The sequence below is a fragment of the Arachis hypogaea genome, chromosome 15, assembly GCF_003086295.3.
Source record: "Arachis hypogaea cultivar Tifrunner chromosome 15, arahy.Tifrunner.gnm2.J5K5, whole genome shotgun sequence".
In the NCBI taxonomy this organism is placed as follows: Eukaryota; Viridiplantae; Streptophyta; class Magnoliopsida; order Fabales; family Fabaceae; genus Arachis; species Arachis hypogaea.
The window spans coordinates 96,570,003-96,590,608 of record NC_092050.1 but is presented as its reverse complement, the minus strand read 5'-3'; the positions used below and the strand labels follow the sequence as shown (position 1 = coordinate 96,590,608).

Genomic DNA, 20,606 nt, shown 5'->3' with positions numbered 1-20,606 from the left:
CTCCTTCATTTTCACACAACCTAAACACTACCTATCCCCCTTAGTCGAAACACAAAGCCCCCTCCATCTCCTCTATTTCTTCTTCTTCTACTCTCTTCTTTCTTCTTTTGCTCGAGGACGAGCAACCTTCTAAGTTTGGTGTGGTAAAAGCTAAAGATTTTTATTTTTTCATAACCATTTATGGCACCAAAGGCCGGAGAAACCTCTAGAAAGAGGAAAGGGAAGGCAAAAGCTTCCACCTCCGAGTCATGGGAGATGGAGAGATTCCTCTCAAGGGTGCATCAAGACCACTTCTATGAAGTTGTGGCCAAGAAGAAGGTGATCCCCGAGGTCCCTTTTAAGCTCAAAAAGGGCGAATATCCAGAGATCCGACATGAGATCCGAAGAAGAGGTTGGGAAGTTCTCACCAACCACATTCAACAAGTCAGAATCTTAATGGTTCAAGAGTTCTATGCCAATGCATGGATCACCAAGAACCATGATCAAAGTGCGAACCCGGACCCCAAGAATTGGCTTACAATGGTCCGAGGGAAATACTTAGACTTTAGTCCGGAAAATGTAAGGTTGGCATTCAACTTGCCCATGATACAAGGAGATGCACACCCATACACTAGAAGGGTCAACTTTGATCAAAGGTTGGACCAAGTCCTCACGGACATATGTGAAAAGGGCGCTCAATGGAAGAGAGATTCAAGAGGGAAGCCGGTTCAACTAAGAAAACATGACCTCAAGCCCATGGTTAGGGGATGGTTGGAGTTCATCCAACGCTCAATCATTCCCCCTAGCAACCGATCTGAATTTACTATAGACCGGGCTATCATGATTCATAGCATTATGATTAGAGAGGAAGTAAAAGTTCATGAGGTTATATCCCGAGAACTCTACAAAGTGGCAGACAAGTCCTCTACTGTGGCAAGGTTAGCCTTCCCTCATCTCATTTGTCACCTCTACAATTCAGTTGGAATTGACATAGAAGGAGACATTCTCATTGATGAGGATAAGCCCATCACTAAGAAAAGGATGGAGCAAACAAGAGATTCCTCTCAAGGGATGCATTTTCCTCCACAAAACTATTGGGAGCAAATCAACACCTCCCTAGGAGAATTAAGTTCCAACATGGGACAACTAAGGGTGGAGCACCAAGAGCATTCCATCCTCCTCCATGAAATTAGAGAAGACCAAAGAACCATGAGAGAGGAGCAACAAAGGCAAGGAAGAGACATTGAGGAGCTCAAGCACTCCATAAGATCTTCAAGAGGAAGAACTAGCCGCCATCACTAAGGTGGACCCGTTCTTTAATTTCCTTGTTCTATATTTTCCTATTTTTCGAATATTTATGCTTATGTTATTTATGTTTGTGTCTTTATTACATGATCATTAGTGTCTAAGTGTCTATGCCTTAAAGCTATGAAAATGAATCCATCACCTTTCTTAAATGAAAAAATGTTTTTAATTGAAAAAGAAAAAGAAGTGCATGAATTTTAAATTTTAAAACAGTTTAATTATTTTAATGTGGTGGCAATACTATTGTTTTTCTGAATGAATGCTTGAACAATCTTTCACCCTTTTCTGGCATTTGAACGCCAGAATTATTCCTCTCTGGGCTCTTGCTGTCCTCAGAGGGATTTTGGGCAGTGGTTTGGTCGTCCTCTGTCAGTTGTTCCTTTCTTGGCTTTCTGCTACCTTGAGCTGATTTATTCAATGTCTTCCCGCTCCTTAATTGGACAGCTTGGCATTCTTCTGTTATCTGTTTAGATAGCTGCTGTCTTGTCTGACTCAATTGTGCTTCCATATTCTTGTTAGCATTTTTAGTGTCTTGGAGCATCTCTTTGAATTCTGCTAATTGTTTTGTCATAAGGAGTAATTGCTGATTAAGTTCAACAATATGTTCTTGAGGATTAGGATCAGTAGTTACTGCCATAGCCTCTTCTTTTATAGAGGACTCACTATTTGAGTACAGATGTTGATTTCTAGCAACTGTATCTATGAGTTCTTGAGCCTCTTTAATTGTTTTTCTCATGTGTATAGATCCACCAACTGAGTGGTCTAGAGACATCTGAGCTTTTTCTGTAAGCCCATAGTAGAAGATGTCTAACTGTACCCACTCTGAAAATATTTCAGAGGGGCATTTTCTCAGCATCCCTCTGTACCTCTCCCATGCATTATAAAGGGATTCATTATCCTCTTGCCTAAAACCTTGGATGTCCAGCCTTAGCTGTGTCATCCTTTTTGGAGGGTAAAATTGATTCAGGAATTTGTCTGTTAACTGTCTCCATGTTTTTATGCTTGCTGTGGGTTGGTTATTTAACCACCTTTTAGCTTGATCTTTTACAGCAAATGGAAATAGTAGTAATCTGTAGACATCCTGATCCACTTCTTTATCACATACTGTGTCAGTAATTTGTAAGAACTGTGACAGAAACTTAGTAGGTTCTTCCTGTGAAAGACCGGAATACTGGCAATTTTGCTACACCACGATAATGAGCTGAGGATTTAGCTCAAAACTGCTTGCTTTGATGGGGGTATACAGATGCTACTCCCATATGCAGCTGTAATGGGGTTAGCATATGACCCCAAAGTCCTTCTGGACTGTTCATTTCCACTTATATCCATGATGGAGAAAAGGAAATTGATATGAATTGCAAATAAATTATATTTTTATTTTTTTATTTATTTAATTAAAAGTGACCGAAATTAAAATAGAATAAAATAAAATAAATGGAAAATAAAATAAAATAAAATTTTGAAAAAAAGAAATAAAAGCAAATTGAAGACTAAATTAATTAATTAATTAAAAGGATTTTGAAATTAGCAATCAAAAAGATATGATTGAAAATTATTTTGAAAAAGATTTGATTGAGAAGATATGATTGCAATTTAATAAAAAAAAGATATGATTGAGAAGATATAATTGCAATTTTATAAAAAAGATATGATTGAAAATTATTTTGAAAATGATATGATTGAGAAGATATGATTGAAATTTAAAAAAAGATGTGATTGAAAAGATATGATTGAAGAAATTAAAAAGATTTGATTTTTGAAAAAGATTTGAAAAGATCAATTTTTGAAATTAGATTTTTGACTTGGCTAAAAAGAAAAGATATGATTTTGAAAATCTTTGACTACTTTAATGCCAAATTTCGAAAATTATGAGTAAGATAAGGAAAAGATATTTTTTTGATTTTTGAATTTTAATGAGGAAAGAGAAAAACAACAAAATGACACTAAACTTAGAAATTTTAGATCAAAACAGAGAGGACAAACAAGAAAACTTTGAATGTCAAGATGAACACCAAGAACACTTTGAAGATCAAGATGAACACCAAGAACAAATTTTTGAAAAATTTTTAGGTAAATAAAAGCACAAGGGACACCAAACTTAAAATTTTTAGAAAATCAAACCCAAATTTTCGAAAATTAAAGGAAAAACACAAAGAAGACACCAAACTTAGAATTTTTAAAAATCGAGAAAGAACTAAGGAGATGCAATTTCGAAAAATTAAAAGAAAATAAAAGCATGCAATTGACACCAAACTTAAAATATGAAACTAAACTCAAATAAAAGACTTTAAACCAACAAAAATAAAATATTCCTAATCTAAGCAACAAGAATAACCGTCAGTTGTCCAAACTCGAACAATCCCCGGCAACGGCGCCAAAAACTTGGTGCACGAAATTACAATCACACTTTTGCAACTCCGCACAACTAACCAGCAAGTGCACTAGGTCGTCCAAGTAATACCTTACGTGAGTAAGGGTCGATCCCACGGAGATTGTCGGCTTGAAGCAAGCTATGGTTATCTTGTAACTCTTAGTCAGGATATCAATAATTCTCAGATTTAATTGTAAAAAGTAAAAGAACATGAAATAAATACTTGTTATGCAGTAATGAAGAACAGGTTGAGGCTTTGGAGATGCTTTGTCTTCTGAATCTCTGCTTTCCTACTATCTTCTTCTTCATGCACGCAAGGCTCCTTGCATGGCAAGCTTTATGTTGGGCATCACCGTTGTCAATGGCTACTTCCCGTCCTCTCAGTGAAAATGTTCCAAATGCGCTGTCACCGCACGGCTAATCATCTGTCGGTTCTCGATCATGTTGGAATAGGATCCATTGATCCTTTTGCGTCTGTCACTATGCCCAACACTCGCGAGTTTGAAGCTCATCACAGTCATCCCTTCCCAAATCCTACTCAGAATACCACAAACAAGGTTTAGACGTTCCGGATCTCAGGAATGGCCGCCAATAATTCTAGCTTATACCACGAAGACTCTGATCTGAATCATGAGGCTAAGAGATATGCATTCAACCTAAGGTCGAACGGATGTGGTTTTCAGGCACGCGTTCATAGGTGAGAATGATGATGAGTGTCACGGATCATCACATTCATCAGGTTGAAGTGCGAATGAATATCTTAGAATAGAAGCAAGCGTGATAGAATGGAAAACAGTAGTAATTGCATTAATTCATGAAGAACAGCAGAGCTCCTCACCCCCAACAATGGGGTTTAGAGACTCATGACGTAGAAGATACAATATGAAATGTGTAGAATGTCATGAGAAACAAGATGAATCACTAAAAGTAGTTTTTATAGTAAACTGGTGACCTAGGGTTACAGAAAATGAGTAAGCTAGGGTGTTTAATGTAAAAATCCACTTCTGGGGCCCACTTGGTGTGTGCTTGGGCTGAGCATTGAAGCTTTCATGTGTAGAGACTTTTCTTGGAGTTAAACGCCAGCTTTTGTGCCAGTTTGGGTGTTTAACTCCAGCTTTTATGCCAGTTCCAGCGTTAAACGCCAGAATTCTTGAGCTGACTTGGAATGCCTGTTTGGGCCATCAAATCTCGGGCAAAGTATAGACTATTATATATGGCTTGAAAGCCCAAGATGTCTACATTCCAACGCAATTAAGAGCGCGCCAATTGGGCTTCTGTAGCTCCAGAAAATCCACTTTGAGTGTAGGGAGGTCAGAATCCAACAGCATCTGCAGTCCTTTTTCAGCCTCTGAATCAGATTTTTGCTCAGGTCCCTCAATTTCAGCCAGAAAATACCTGAAATCACAGAAAAACACACAAACTCATAGTAAATTCCAGAAAAGTGAATTTTAAAATAAAACTAATAAAAATATAATAAAAACTAATTAAAATATACTAAAAACATACTAAAAACAATGTCAAAAAGCGTATAAATTATCCGCTCATCAACAGCAGATATCCCTTAATTCTCAATTAAGTGGTGCTTTGCACCTTGAGCCTAGCTGTGACTTTAAATATTCTGTCTCAAGGGTTAATTGACACAAAAACACCACAAGCACTTAACTGTGGAACTCTTTTGAAGTTCTGATTTTTTTCTTTCAGCTACTCCCAGACAGTGGTGCTCAAAGCCTTTGGCATACTCTACTAATTGCAATTGATCTCGACTCTAAATGTTCTGTCTCAAGGATTACTTGACACAAGAACACCACAAGAATATGACTATGGAAACAACTCTTTGAGCTTTTAATTATGTCTGACCTCCCTAGTCATTGATGCTTAGAGTCTTGGACCTTGCTTTTATATCCTCTTTTTTTTTTGCTGTTTCTTTTGCTTCAAGGATTAACTGTCACTAATTTCAGAAAATTCATAATACTTTTCTAAATTCCTTTTCCTTATACATCAATATTCTTTGATTAAAATTTAAATATGCACTGTTCATGTCATGTATTCAGAGTCACAGAAAATACCACCACATTTGGATAAATGAGACTACTCTTAAAATTAAACTCAATTTCTCATGCACTACATCTTTTCTTCTTTCTTTTTGATTTCAAGCTTAGTGGGAAATACATGAGACACCTTTCGACATTAAAGCAAATAACAGAAAATTTCAAAATAGTAGAACTAAACTAGAACCTAGAAATTTATCTAATAAGGGATCAAGCAATAAACAAGACAAAATAGATAAAACAAGAACATAACATAGTAAGAACGGGAGGGAATATAGAATGAGAGAAACTCAACCACCTTAGTTATCCTTGTGGCCGTCTCATTCTTCAGGTTGTGCTCCTCTGTGAAGATGATTTGCCTCCCATTGGTGCCATTAAAATAAACAGAAAATCCACAAGCGAAGTGACAACACCAAACTGAAAAGTTTGCTTGTCCTCAAGCAAAGAAGAACTGAAAATAGGGAGGAACATAAAAAGATGTACGGAGGAGTGAAAACAAATATTATTGCAAAAGAAAAATAAAATGATAAAAGGACAAGAGAGGGTAAAATAATTAAAATATATATATATATTTATTTTTCTTGCTTTTCGTTCACACCCCCCTGTGTTTGTCCGTTTCGTTTTACTTTCCTTTTCAATTTTTATTTTCGCTTATTAGTTCTTATAATTTTTTTAGTTATCGTGTTTAGTTTATTTGTCTTTTATTTTCGTAGCTTTTTTTTAAATTTTTTTATATTTCATTTTAGTTTTATTTGCTCCTTGGCTTTAATTTTCAAGTTTTCTATCAATTAGTTTTCTCTTAAGTTCTGAAATTAAGTTTGGTATTACCTAATTATTTTTATTTTAATTTTTCTCTTCAATTTAAAAAAAATTGAAATTTTCACTTTAATTTTATTTATAATTTTCGAACTGTTTGCTTTATTTATTTAGTATTTTTTATTTTATTTGTTTACACAGGTTACCTCACTGGGAATTCTCTGCACTCTGACGTAGAGAGTTCCATCCTTTCTTGTCTTTTGTCTGTGTATGCGCAGGAACAGAGACAAAGAACATCTCTTAGACTTTGATCCTGAACCTGAAAGAACTTTTAGGCGACGTTTGCAACAAGCAAGACTTTGCAAGGCTACAGAATCCACTATGGATCCTAATAATGCTGTTAATGCCAATGTGGCAAATCCGAATGGAAATGAGCAACAAAAGAGAGTTCTTGGCTCTTACTCTGCTCCTACTGCAAATCTCTATGGAAAAAGCATTGTGGTGACTCTTATAGCTGCGAACAACTTTGAGTTGAAGCCACAATTGGGTACCCTGGTGTAACAAAACTTCCAGTATCATGGTCTTCCCCACGAAGACCCAAATCAATTTATTTCTAATTTTCTACAGATTTGTGATACTGTGAAGACAAATGGAGTGAACCAAGAGGTGTACAAACTCATGCTCTTCCCGTTTGCTCTAAGGGATGGAGCAAAGCTATGGCTCGACTCCCAATCCAAGGAGAGTTTGGATACTTGGGAAAAGATTGTTACTGAGTTTCTTACTAAATTTTTCCCACCAAAGAAGCTGACTAAGCTTAGGGTGGAGGTTCAGAACTTCAGGCAGAAGGATGGTGAAACTCTTTATGAAGCTTGGGAGAGGTACAAGCTAGTGACTAGGCAATGCCCTCCGGACATGTTCTCCAAATGGACCCAACTAGATATCTTTTATGAAGGTTTGGGTTAAATGTCCAAAATGTGCTTAGATAATTCTGCAGGTGGTTCATTGCACAAGAAGAAGACACCAGAGGAGACTATTGAGCTTATTGAATTGGTTGCTACTAACCAATATTTATGCTCATCTAACAGGAATCCTGTGAACTCTGAGGCTCCTCAAAAGAGAGGTGTGTTGGAAATGGAAGCTGTTAATGCTATTCTTGCTCAGAACAAGCTTATGTCTCAGCAAATAAATTTACTTACTCAGCAGATGGGTGGCATGCAAGTCTCAGCTATCAACACCCAAAATCCACCTCAAGAGGTCTCTTATGACAAGACAGGTAATTTTGTACAAAATGAGAATTATGATTATGCTCAATCTTTTTCTGAACAGGTAAATTACATGAGGAGTGGTCCTAGAAACCCCATAAATGATCCATACTCTAAGATATACAATCTTGGGTGGATGGACCAACCTCAGAGATCTCAGAATTTCAAAAATAATTCTCAGGGCGGTTTCCAACAGAACAATCATAATAACTGCCAATTTCAGTCTCACCAACAACAACCACCTCAGTAGAAAAACTCTCAATCCCAATAAGATTCTAATTGGGAGATGATGAGGAGTTTTATGCAGGAAATCAGAGCCTCCATTAGAAACTTGGAGGTGCAAATGGGCCAACTGAGCAAGCAAATACCTGAGAGGTCTGCAAATACAATTCAAAACTTAGAGATTCAGATGGGTCAATTAGCCACAAAAGTTAATGAAATTGATAAGAAGACCATTAATAGCCTTCCTGGTAACACAATTCCAAATCCAAGAGAGGAATGCAAGGCTATCACCTTGATAAGTGGAAAAGTGGCAAGTATGGAAGCACAAGTTAATGAGGAGCCAATTGAAAAAGAAGCTACAGAGGAGAAGAAGGAAGAAGTAGAGCACGTCCCTCCAAAGCGTGTAGATAACCCATTCCCAGACTCTCTTGACACTTATCCTACACTGCCAAAGGCTCCTGAGTACAAGCCTAAATTGCCATATCCTCAGAGACTTCAAAAGGAGACCAAGGACAAGCAGTTTTCAAAGTTCTTGGAAGTCTTCAGAAAGTTGCAAATCAATATTCCTTTTGCTGAGGTTTTGGAGCAAATGCCTCTCTATGTCAAATTCATGAAGGAATTGTTGTCAAAAAAGAAGCCTTTAAAGGGAGATGAGATAGTGGTCCTGACTAAGGAATGTAGTGCCATAATTCAGAATAACTTGCCAAGGAAGATGCCAGATCCAAGGAGCTTGCACCATTGGGAGCACAACCTTTGAGAAAGCGTTATGTGATCTGGGAGCAAGCATCAATTTAATGCCCTTGTCTGTGATGAAGAAGCTGCAAATCCAAGAGGCACAACCCACAATGATAGCATTACAGATGGCAGACAAATCTATGAAGCCTACATACGGATCAGTGGAGAATATCTTGGTCAAAGTGGGTAAGTTCTTCCTCCCAGCAGATTTTGTGATTCTTGACACAGGGGAGGATGAGAACGCCTCTATAATTCTAGGAAGACCATTCCTAGCCACTGGAAGAGCTCTGATTGATGTGGAAGAAGGTGAATTAGTGCTTAGAGTGCATAATGAGCAACTAGTCTTTCACGTCTTCAAACATATGCATTTAGCAGGTGAAGAAGAGAGGTGCATGAAGATTGAGCTTATTGATCCAAACCTTCAAGAACCCCCTGATGATGCACAGCAGAAATTGCAGCTCAAACCTCCTTTAGTGACAACCAATAAAATTCCTCCTAACATCAAACCTTAGTTTGGTGTTGGGAATGCATTACCCACCAAGGAGGAGGTCCCCAAAAAGAAGAAAGTACCCAGGGGATGGAGAAACAAAAAGATCCCCACTGAAGGTTTCTCCCCAGGAATAAAGGTGGTGTTGACTAGCAATCCAGTGTGGATTTATACAGTAAACAGAATCCTCTCTCTGGAGCATATTGAGCTAATTTATGGAGACACAGGAAAGAATTTCAAAGTAAGGGGTGAAGAGCTGAGCCCCTATGATCCTCCTCCTTAGAGGAGCTGACCGTCAAGCTAGTGACGGTAAAGAAGCGCTTGTCGGGAGGCAACCCGATGTTTTCATATCCTTTAGTTTGATTTCTGTCGGTTTGATTTTGTTATTTATTTGGTTTCAGTTAAATTTTTTTTATTTTTCCTTTGTTTTATGTATGTTTGGATCATGCAGAGTTATTGAAACAGAAACAGATTCTTAAATACAGAGTTATGGGCGCGAAGCAAAAAATTTTGCACTGAAGGGTTTTAGCCTAACTTGAGGAATCTCAAGTTAGGCGCCACAGGTTTCGCATCAAAGACTATTTCACTCGGGAGGGTCTGCGCCTATCTTAAGTAATCTCAAGTTAGGCGCATGGAAGGCCAAGTTGGGCGCAGAGGTAGCTGGCACTCACGGGTGGCCTCAAGTTAGGCGCAGGATTTTTAAAGTCAGGCACAGTGAGTAAAGGAGTTTAACTCACGTTAGGCGCAAAGCAACTGAAGTTAGGCGCCATAGAATGTCTCTTCAGGCCAACCTAGGCACAAGGACATACCAAGTTGGGTGTGAATTTCCTGATTGCCCCAACGTGACCCGACAACGGCGCCAAAAACTTGGTGCAGAATTTATAACCACAAACTAACTGGCAAGTGCACTGGGTCGTACCAAGTAATACCTCAGGTGAGTGAGGGTCGATCCCACGAGGATTGATGGATCAAGCAACAATGATTGAGTGATTGGCTTAGTCAGACAAACAAAAAATAGTGTTGAGAGTTCAAAGAGCATTAAACAGTAAACTCAGAATATCAGAAGACATGCAATAAATAAGTTGGGAATAATATATGGAGAAACAGTTAAGGTTTCAGAGTTATCTATTTTCTGGATTGACTTTTCTTAATAACTATTTTAATCATGCAAGATTTAATTCATGGAAAACCATATGTGACTAAACCCTAATTCCTTAGACCTTTTTAGTCTCCTCTAATTCTCATCAACCGCCAATTCCTTGGTCAATTTATTCCAATTAGAGGGTGAAGTTTAATTCTGGTTATTATGCCACAAAAATCCTAATTATCCAAATATAAGAGGATTATATGTCACGTATCCTGTTAAATCCAGATAATTAGAAATTTAGGAGAATATGTTTTCAAGCTGGTGTTCAAGTAAAGACCTTTTCTAAGTTCTACAAGAACTCAACTAGAAAGAGGGTCATACTTCCGTTCCACCCAATTTCATAAAATAAAGAACAAAAACAGTTCTTGAATTAAATGAATCAAAACATGAATTAAAATAAAAAAATAATAGAATCAATCCATACAATAGACAGAGCTCCTAACCTTAACAGTGGAGGTTTAGTTGCTCATGGAAAAGAGTGAAAACTAGGATTCTGGTAAACTGTAAATTGGACTGAGGTGGAATGAAAAGTGGAATAATGTTTGAATCCTCTAGAAGAGAAGTTTCTTTTCTCTTTTATATCTAATACTAATTAATTAAAATTATAATTTTTTTAAAACTAAATAATATCTTTTCCTATTTTAAAAATAAAATATAAATTTAATCAACATAAATAAAGATCTCGCGTGGCTTGTGCAACGGCGTGGGACCAGTTGATTCATTAAACTTAGAAGCATATCCACGCCTAACTTGATGAAGGAGTGCGCCTTACTTGGAGTGGCCAGTGTGTTGGTGGGCATGGCTGGAGAACTACACCTTACTTGAGTTTTAGTGCGCCTTACTTGAGAATTTAACAAGGCCTTGCGCCTTACTTGATGCCTGCCTCCTTGCTTGCGCCTTACTTGGATGAAATAGCAAGGCCTTGCACCTAACTTAAATTTTCTCAAGTTAGGCGCAGCCCTTGCAGAGTTTATGGAAGAGAAGTATAGACTATTATATATCATTGGAAAGATCTAGAAGTTAGCTTTCCAACGCCATTAAAATCACGTCCATTGGACCTCTGTAGCTCGAGTTATTCAGGTATGAGTGCAGAGAGGTCAGGGTTGACAGCATCATTCGCCTTTTTCTCTTTTTCTGCGGAAACTCCGTCAAATCCACCCAAATGCTACCTAAAATAAATAGAATTGAACAATACTCAAAATAGCATCCAAAGTGGATAAAATATAATTAATTCTTTATTAAAATCAACAATTTAAATGCAAATTCACTAGGAAAATATAGGAAAGATACTCACGCATCAACAACCTATACAATTTAAATGCTAACCTAACTACCCATTCTTCACTTATTCATACACTCATGCATTCTTTTCTTTTTATTTCTTTTTCATATTTTTTTCTTCCTTTTATTATTCTATTTTTTTTTTCTTTTTATTATTCTATTTTTTTCTTTTCAAACTAAAATATACACAAGAGCATCAATGCATATGGTTTTACATTTAATTAACACATGAGTATGTACCCAATTCCTAATGTTTTCAATAGAAATACACAACTACCATTTTACCTCAACCAATGTCCTAAGTTTTCCCACACTTGAATGATACACACTCACTAGCCTAAGCTAATCAAAGATCCAAATAAAGGACATTTATTGTTTTTCGCTTCAAGGCTTGTAATGTGCTAAAATTAAGAACAAGTGGGTTTATCATAGGCTCAAAGTTGGCTAACAATGGAAGATAAAAGGTAAAACTATTTGGGTAAGTGAGCTAAATGAAATGATGGCCTCAATCATATAAATGCATATATACATGGAATAATGGACATAAAGAATCGAACAAATCAAAGATTATAATCATAGAAAGAGAATAATGCACACAAGAATGAAAATAAGTGGTTATATGATGTAACCACACAATTAGGCTCAAATCTCACATCCTTGTCTTTTTAGCTCAAAAACCATATTCCACAATGTATAATTCAAGCAGGTTCAATGAAAAATTTTTTACTCAAAAAAATTGGGATGCCCTATAGATAAATTTCTTGAAAAATATCATTATTTTGACTAAGCTTATTATGTATATATATATATGCAAAAATAAGAAAATGTGACAAAAATTTCTAGAAGACCTAAAAATGAAATGCAAAAGTGTTGGGATTAGAAATTTGTCACCCAAAAGTGCCGATTCGGTCGGACGACCTCCCTACACTTAAAAATTTGTACCATCCTCGGTGCATTCAAAGATGAGCAAGGGGGTACGGCGACTACACGGGTTGCCACCTTCAGCTAGTGGATCAACCGATTGCTGCATGTTCTTTCTTCCTCTTCCGTTTAGCTTGTAATGACTCATCCTGAAAATAGAAGACAGGATAGTAAGAAAAGTAAATGCAAAAGCAAGGAAGCGTAAATTGTTGGAATGAGGTAATAATCATTAGAATTGACCCAATGTGCGACATGGATAAAAGTAAGTTTGCATTCTAAGTTGCGCGCAATTTAGAACGCACACACTAACATAAAAAAAAACTATGTCGCAGTTACACAAAAAGAAACATGGACTTCACCCATTCTAGTGTGCTTGAGATGCTCTAAACTCGTAGGTTAAGTCAACCAAACAAGCAATAAAGAAGCATGAAAGCATTCAAGTCAAAAACATATGGATGCATATGATCAAGAAATACAATGCATTAAGATAAATGCACAACATCCATCAAGAAATTGATTAATTAAGGAAAAGGGTTCAAATCACATGGTGGCCAAATCATGCAATTCAAAAGAGATTTAACATGCTTTAAAGGCAATTCTCATGTACTTGGTGTTCAAAAAGGTGAAGCATGAAAAATTCAAAATCAAGTAAAAAATTATAACCTCAATAAGAGAATCCAATAATGAATATCCAAGAAACAGTAATGCTAAAATAGCATTCAATTAATAATAAGCAGTAATAAATAACCGAAGTATTCAAACCTCGGGTCGTTTCTCAAGGAATTGCAGGGAAGTGTTCTTGTTATCGGTTACGAGATGCATATTTTGGGGTTTTGTGATAAGGGAAAAGAAACATAAATGACAAGAAAGTAAAGGAACTCAAATAATAAAGAGGTCTTAGAAAGGGTTGATGGTTAAGGATCTTTATCCTTGTTACTAACCACAACATGATAATTGCAAGGATCAATCTCATTAAGTCATCCTCTAACAAGTGAAGGAAAGTCAAATGAGCTACATTAATCTTAGTCCATAAGTCCTAGCAACATCACTAATTAACTTAGTGGAAGCTAGAGTCAATGGACACCAATTATCAACCCTTGGACATTAGCAACTCAATTTCACCTAAGTTACCATCCCAAGCCAAGAACACAAAAATCTACTCTAACATCCTTCCAAGCATTTAATCAAACACTTGGAAGGCATAAAAGGAAAGCAAAATAAGATTGCAAGAAAAGTAAATCTACACTACCAATTGCAAGGGAATTAACAACAACAATTCAAATCAACAATAAAAGAAACCAAACATAAATTGCATTAAAGGAAAATAGAAGAAATAAGAGTGCATCAACAAAAAAGTAAGCAAATACAAAGAGTAAAATACTAAACTAAGCAAAGGTAAAGGAACAAGAAATTAGAAAGGAAAAGTAAATCAAAGCATGAATTAAACCTAGATCTAAGAAATCCTAATCTACATCTAATGTAATTCTAGAGAGAAGAGAGAGCTTCTCTCTCTAGAAACTAACTAAAGCAGCATGAAAACTAAACTATGTGCTCCCCCCCTGAACTCCTCTTGAATTCTGCATGTAATAGGCTCAGAATATGAGTTGGATCTGGGCCTGGGAAGCTCAGAAATCGCCCCAAGCGTTTTCACTTTAATGAGGTCACGTGCGAGCTGCGACGCGTACGCATGGGTCATGCATACGCGTCGTTTGGCATTTTTACTTCCCACGCGTACGCGTCATGTCACGCGTACGAGTCGCCATACGACTTCATATCCACGTTTGCGCGTCGATGAATGCACTCCAAATCCTTATTTTCCATGAATCCTCCACTTTGCATGCCTTTCTCTTCACTCCTTTGATCTATTCCTAGCCTTTTCAACTTGAATTCACTAACAAACACATCAAGGCATCTAGTGGAATCAAAGATGAATTAAAATGAACAAATTAAGGCCTAAAAAGAATATTTTCACTTTTGAGCACAAATTAGAATAAATTCATGAAACCATGCTATTTCATTGAATAAATATGAGAATAATGGACAAAAATCCACTCAATTCAACATAAAATGCACCACAAAATAGTGGTGCATCAAATCAACCAAAGAGCAGAGTATGAAGGAGATTTTAAAATCTTAACTTGAGAACAATCTTTATCCTTTATGTTCATACATGCTTTATTGGGAATTAATTTATTTTGACCAAGTAGTTGCATGCATTTAGATAGAGTGCATATAGATAGTTTGCATTAAGTAAATGTTGATACCCCTTTCTTGTCTTTCTTGAGTTTAGCATGAGGACATGCTTGGTTTAAGTGTGGAGAGGTTGATAAACCCAAATTTTATGGTTTATCTTGTGTTAAATTTAGTGGAGTTTATCAAGTTTTCTCACATTTATTCAATAAAATAGCATGGTTTTGTGAATTTCTCCTAAATTGTGCTTAAGAGTGAAAACATGCTTTTTTGCATTAAAATTGCCAAATTTAATTCACTTTGATTCCACTCAATACCTTGATATGTTTCTTAAGTGATTTCAGGTTTAGGAGGCAAGGATTGGATTAAAGAAGTGAAGAAAAAGGATGCAAAGTGGAGAATTCATGAAGAAATGAGGATTTGTGAAAATCATAGCAACGCGCACGTGTGACCAAGAAATTTTGCCAATCGACGCGCACGCGTCACCCACGCGTACGCGTGGCACTGGTCACATGACCTCATTAAAGGAACACACTGGGGGCAATTTCTAAGCTGCTTCAGGCCCAAATCCAACTCATTTCTGAAGTATTTGAAGCCAAAATCAAGAAGGAACAAGGGGGAGTAATTAGAGTAGTGTTGGAAACATGCCTTAGGTTAGGTCTAGAGAGAGAAGCTCCATCTTCTCTCTAGAAATTAGGGTTCTTAGTTTAATTTCATCTTAGATTTACGTTTAATTTCTTGTTTTCAATTAGTTTTCCTTACAATTTCTTATTATTACATCTTTGTTCTCTTAGTTACTCTTGTTAGTTTCTCTTTTGAGCTACTCTTTAGTTTTGAACACTCTTGTCACTTTTAATTTCATTTAATGCAATTTGATGTTTTGTGTTCTTTCTTGCTTGCTTGAGTTATTATTGTTATCTTCTTGCATTTGGTAGTATAGATTTTATATTTCTTGCAATTTAATATGCTTTTCTTTTATTGCACGCCAAGTGTTTGATAAAATTCTTGGCTTAGGTTTAGAGTAGATTTTGAGCATTCTTGGCTTGGAAAGAGAAATTAGGCAATCTTGAGTTATTAGTACCCAATTTAGATTGGTGATCTAGAGTGATTAGTTAATCTTGTTTTCATTAACATTACTTATGGATTGGGATTAACTAGATTTATTTGACTTTCTCCCGATGTTGGGGATAACGTAATAGGCTTTAGCTCTTGATAATTATTGTGTTATGATTAATGACTAGGATAGAAAACCTAGATTCTCAATCCTTGCCATGAATGCCTCTTTTTAGTATTTGTCATCTTTAGTTGTTTGGTTTACTTTTTTGCCATTTAATATTCTTGATTATTTATCATCAACCCACCTTTGTGAATCTCATAACAAATAATTGAGCACTCGATTGTGATTCCTAGGGAGAATGACCCGGGAGTAATACTCTCAGTTATTTTTATTGGGTTGAACTTGTGACAACCGAACTAAACTTTGATTGAGAGTTATTTGTTGGTTTAGATCTATACTTCGATGAGACTATTTTTGTGTGAAAATTCTAGACCGACAACAACCCTCTTTCAACTTGCCGATAAAGTTGTGCGAGTTCTAATTTCGCGCACCAGTACGCATGACCCTGAAAAGCTCCCAACTCCATTTCTTCGTGAATTCTCCAATTCTAATTTTTGTGTGTTTGCTATTTAGTTTTACTTTATGTAATTTCATATCTTGAATCTTCCAGTGGTTCTAGTTTCATTAATGACTAAATAATATCATGAAAATATATCTACATGAGAGAGATTTGAATGAGAACAGCAAAATATAAGTTAATAATTGTCATTTTTAGTTATTTTTTATTTAACATGAGAGAGATTTGAATGATAACAGAAAAAAGATTATTTTATGTTAAGAAAAAATTAGTATAAGACCCTAGATATAAATTAGTTAGCATGTTACATCTTATTGGTTTGGATTTAGATCATGAAGGCTCCCTGTTTAGTTGAGTTTAATTCTTAGAAAATAAATTGAGTAATAACTGATGTTGTGGATTGATATTGGTTGCATTTGTGGGAACTGTAAAGGTGGATATATGTCCAATTTTTTCGGAGAGTTTTGTTGAATGATTTGTGTAGTATATATGCTAATTAGTGTTAATAATATATTCCCTTTGCAGACATGACGATAGGTAGCAAAGTTAGATCAAGTGGGTCTCATGGTTGTGGTAGAGGAAGGTTTCCATTGAATCCCCAGGGACTGTTTAGTCATCACCCTCTACCCCGATTACCTCGTCAACCCCTGTGACGTCACAGGCAGGTCCAATGGACCAACAGTTCATCATGGTCCAAAACCTGAACTACGTGCCTCCTTCTGCTACACCCCCTACAGATCCAGTGACACAGCCCACGGTGGGTGATTCCTCCAATTCTCCTTAACAAGATGCCAACCACCACCGCCCGTCGTTGATACGTGAGCATCTTCTTTATCTTTTCCTAGTGAATTTGCACTTGAGTTGCTAAGTTAAATCAAAATTTAAATATATTTTAGCCACTATGGATGCTACTTTGAGTTGCGCACAATTCTATTTATTTCAGGTAGCATCTGGAGGGATTTGACGGAGTTTTGTAGCAAAAAAGGGAGAAAGCGAATGATGCTGTCAATCCTGACCTCCTTGCACTCAAACTGGAATAACTTGAGCTACAGAGGTCCAATTGACGTGATTCCAGCGGTATTAGAAAGTTAACATCCAAGGCTTTTAATAGTGCACATTTCTTCTCCAGCAACCTCTGCATCCCCCACGATGAACTTGGTTCCTACCAAGTTCAGCGTAGATTGGAGAACTTCCAAGGAAGAACTTGCTGCCTTCTCCACGTCCCAAGTTTAGCGTGGATTCAAAGGAACACGCTGAAGCACTTGCTGCCTTCTCCACGTTGAACTTGGAAAAAGCCAAGTTTAGTGTGGAGTTTAATGAATCCAATTGTCCCCACACTCTTCAAGCCCCACACGGATCAATTAAATTAATTTTTATTCAACTTTTATTTTATTACAATTAAGAAAAGATATTATTTTAGTTTTAGAAAATATATTTTACATTAATTAGGATTAGATATAAAAGGGAAAAGAATCAGCCCTTCGGCTTTCTCTCTTCTCACTTACCTCATTCCACAATTTACAGTTTTTCAGAATCTTTATTTTCTCTCTGAACCATGATCAACTAAACCTCCATTGTTAAGGTTAGGAGCTCTGTCTATTGTATGGATTGATACTATTATTTTTCTATTTTAATTCATGTATTGATTTCTATTTCAAGAATTGTTTTCGTTCTTTATCTTATGAATTTGGGTGGAACGGAAGTATGACCCTTGTTCTAATTGAGTTCTTGTATAACTTGGAAAAGCTCTTTACTTGAACAACAGCTTGAAAACAATTTCTCCTAAACTTCTAATTATCTGGACTTAACGGGATACTTGACATATAATCCTTTTATATTTGGGTAATTAGAGTTTTTGTGGCACATAAACTAGAATTGAACTTCATCCTCTAATTGGAATTAAGTGACCAAGGAATTGGCGGTTGATGAAAGTTAGAGTAGACTAAGAAGATCTAAGGAATTAGGACTTAGTCATATATAGTTTTCCATGAATTGAATCTTGCATGATTAAAATAGTTAGTAAGAAAAGTCAATCCAGAAAATAGATATCTCTGAAGACTTAACTGTTTCTCCACATATTATTCTCATCAATTTACTACTTGCTGTTTTAATTTCTGAATTATTGTTTAATGCTTTTGAACTCTCAAACACCATTTTCTGCTTGTCTAACTAAGTAAATCACTTAACCATTATTTCTTAGTCCATCAATCCTCATGGGATCGACCCTCACTCACCTGAGGTATTACCTAGTACGATCCGGTGCACTTGCCGGTTAGTTTGTGAGTTATAAATTCCGCACCAACTTTTTGGCGCAGTTGCCGGGGATTGACTGTGATTGACAACTACCAGTTGTTTGATTGCTTAGATTAGGCATTTTTTCTTTAATTTTGCTTGATTTATTTCTATAAATTTTTTTTACTTTAACCTTTAATTAGTTTCTGTTTGCATTATTAGTTTTTATTTTCCGTTTCTTTTATGTTCCTTTAATTCCTTTTCCTTTTTTTTTTGGCGTTAGTAATTCCTTCTCCCCCTATCATCGTTCATTTTTTCTTTAACTTTAATTCTTAATTTTTTTTTCAAACTTTCATTAGTTCTTGTATTTTCATTTTTTTCATTTTTTTTGTTTCCATTTTTTTATTTCTATATTTTATTTTTGTCTTTAATTAAAAAAATTTGCATCATATATTTATTTTTCCTTAATTTCTGAAATTAAGTTTGGTGTCACTTAGTTAGTTATTTTAATTTTTCTGTTCAAATTTAAAAAAATTTTAAAAAATATATTTTCAAAATTTTCACTTTAATTTTATTTATAATTTTCGAACTTTTTGCTTTAATTATTTAGTTGTTTTATTTTATTTCTTTTACACAGGTTACCTCACTGGGAATTCTCTGCACTTTGACGTAGAGATTCCCATCTTTTCTTATTTTCTGTTTGTTTATGAGTAGAAACAGAGACAAAGAACCTCTGTGAGACTTTGATCCCGAACCTGAAAGGACTTTCAGGCGGTGTTTGCAACAAGCTAGACTTTACAAGGCTGCAAAGTCCAATATGGATCATAAGAATGCTGTTAATGCCAATGTGGCAAATCCAACTGGGAATGAGCAACCTAGAAGAGTGCTTGGCTCTTACACTGCTCCTAATATAGATCTTTATGGAAAAAGTATTGTGGTGCCTCCTATAACTGCAAACAACTTTGAGCTGAAGCCACAACTAGTTACTCTTGTGCAATAAAATTGCCAATATCATGGGCTCCCTCAAGAAAATCCAAATCAATTTATCTCTGATTTTCTGTAAATTTGTGATACAGTGAAGACCAATGGAGTGAGTCCTAAGGTATACAAACTCATGCTCTTCCCATTTGCTGTGAGGGACATAGCAAAACTGTGGTTAGACTCTCAACCCAAGGAGAGTCTGGATACTTGGGACAAGGTTGTCACTGGATTTCTGACTAAATTTTTCCCACTTCAAAAGCTTACTAAGCTAAGGGTGGAGGTTCAGACTTTCAGACAGAAAGAGGGTGAGACCCTTTATGAAGCTTGGGAGAGATTCAAGCTACTGACTAGGCAATGCCCTCCGGACATATTCTCTAGATGGACTCAGCTAGATATCTTTTATGAGGGCTTATGTGAAATGTCCAAGATGTGCTTGGATAATTCTGCAGGTGGTTCTTTGCACATGAAGAAGACACCAGAGGAGACTACTGAGCTTATTGAGTTAGTTGCTAACAACCAATACTTATATTCCTCCACAGAAATCCTGTGAACTCTGAAACCTCTCAGAAGAAAGGAGTTTTGGAAGTGGAAGCTGTTAATGCTCTTCTTGCTCAAAAAAAGGTTATGTCTCAGCAAATAAATCTACTTACTCAACAATTGAGTGGAATGCAAATTTTAGCTGTCAACACCCAAAATCTACATCAAGAGGTCCCTTATGACATGATAGGTAATTTTATGCAAAATGAAAATTATAATTATGCTCAATCTTCTTCTGAATAGGTCAATTACATGGGGAGTGCTCATAGAAATCCAAATAATGATCCCTATTCTAAGCCCTACAATCAGGGGTGGAGAAATAACCCAAATTTTGGGTGGAAAGAGCAACTTCAGAGGCCACAAAATTTTAATAATAATTCTCAAGGTGGTTTTCAACGGAATAATTTTAATAACCACCAGTTTTAGTCATCTCAGCAAACAACTTCTCAGCCCCAGCAGAACAATTATTTGGAAGCAATATTGGCAAGTTTTAGATAGGAAACCAGAGTATCAATCAA

The 20,606-nt window shown here is 36.2% G+C and overlaps 2 non-coding genes across 2 annotated transcripts; both read right to left on the bottom strand.

Moving 5' to 3' along the window:
• Nucleotides 1-7,269: 7,269 nt before the first annotated feature.
• Nucleotides 7,270-7,376, bottom strand: LOC112753369 (small nucleolar RNA R71). Its single transcript, XR_003177758.1, has one exon. It is a non-coding gene; the product is annotated as a small nucleolar RNA R71 (small nucleolar RNA).
• Nucleotides 7,377-19,816: 12,440 nt separating this feature from the next.
• Nucleotides 19,817-19,923, bottom strand: LOC112752863 (small nucleolar RNA R71). Its single transcript, XR_003177273.1, has one exon. It is a non-coding gene; the product is annotated as a small nucleolar RNA R71 (small nucleolar RNA).
• Nucleotides 19,924-20,606: the final 683 nt, after the last annotated feature.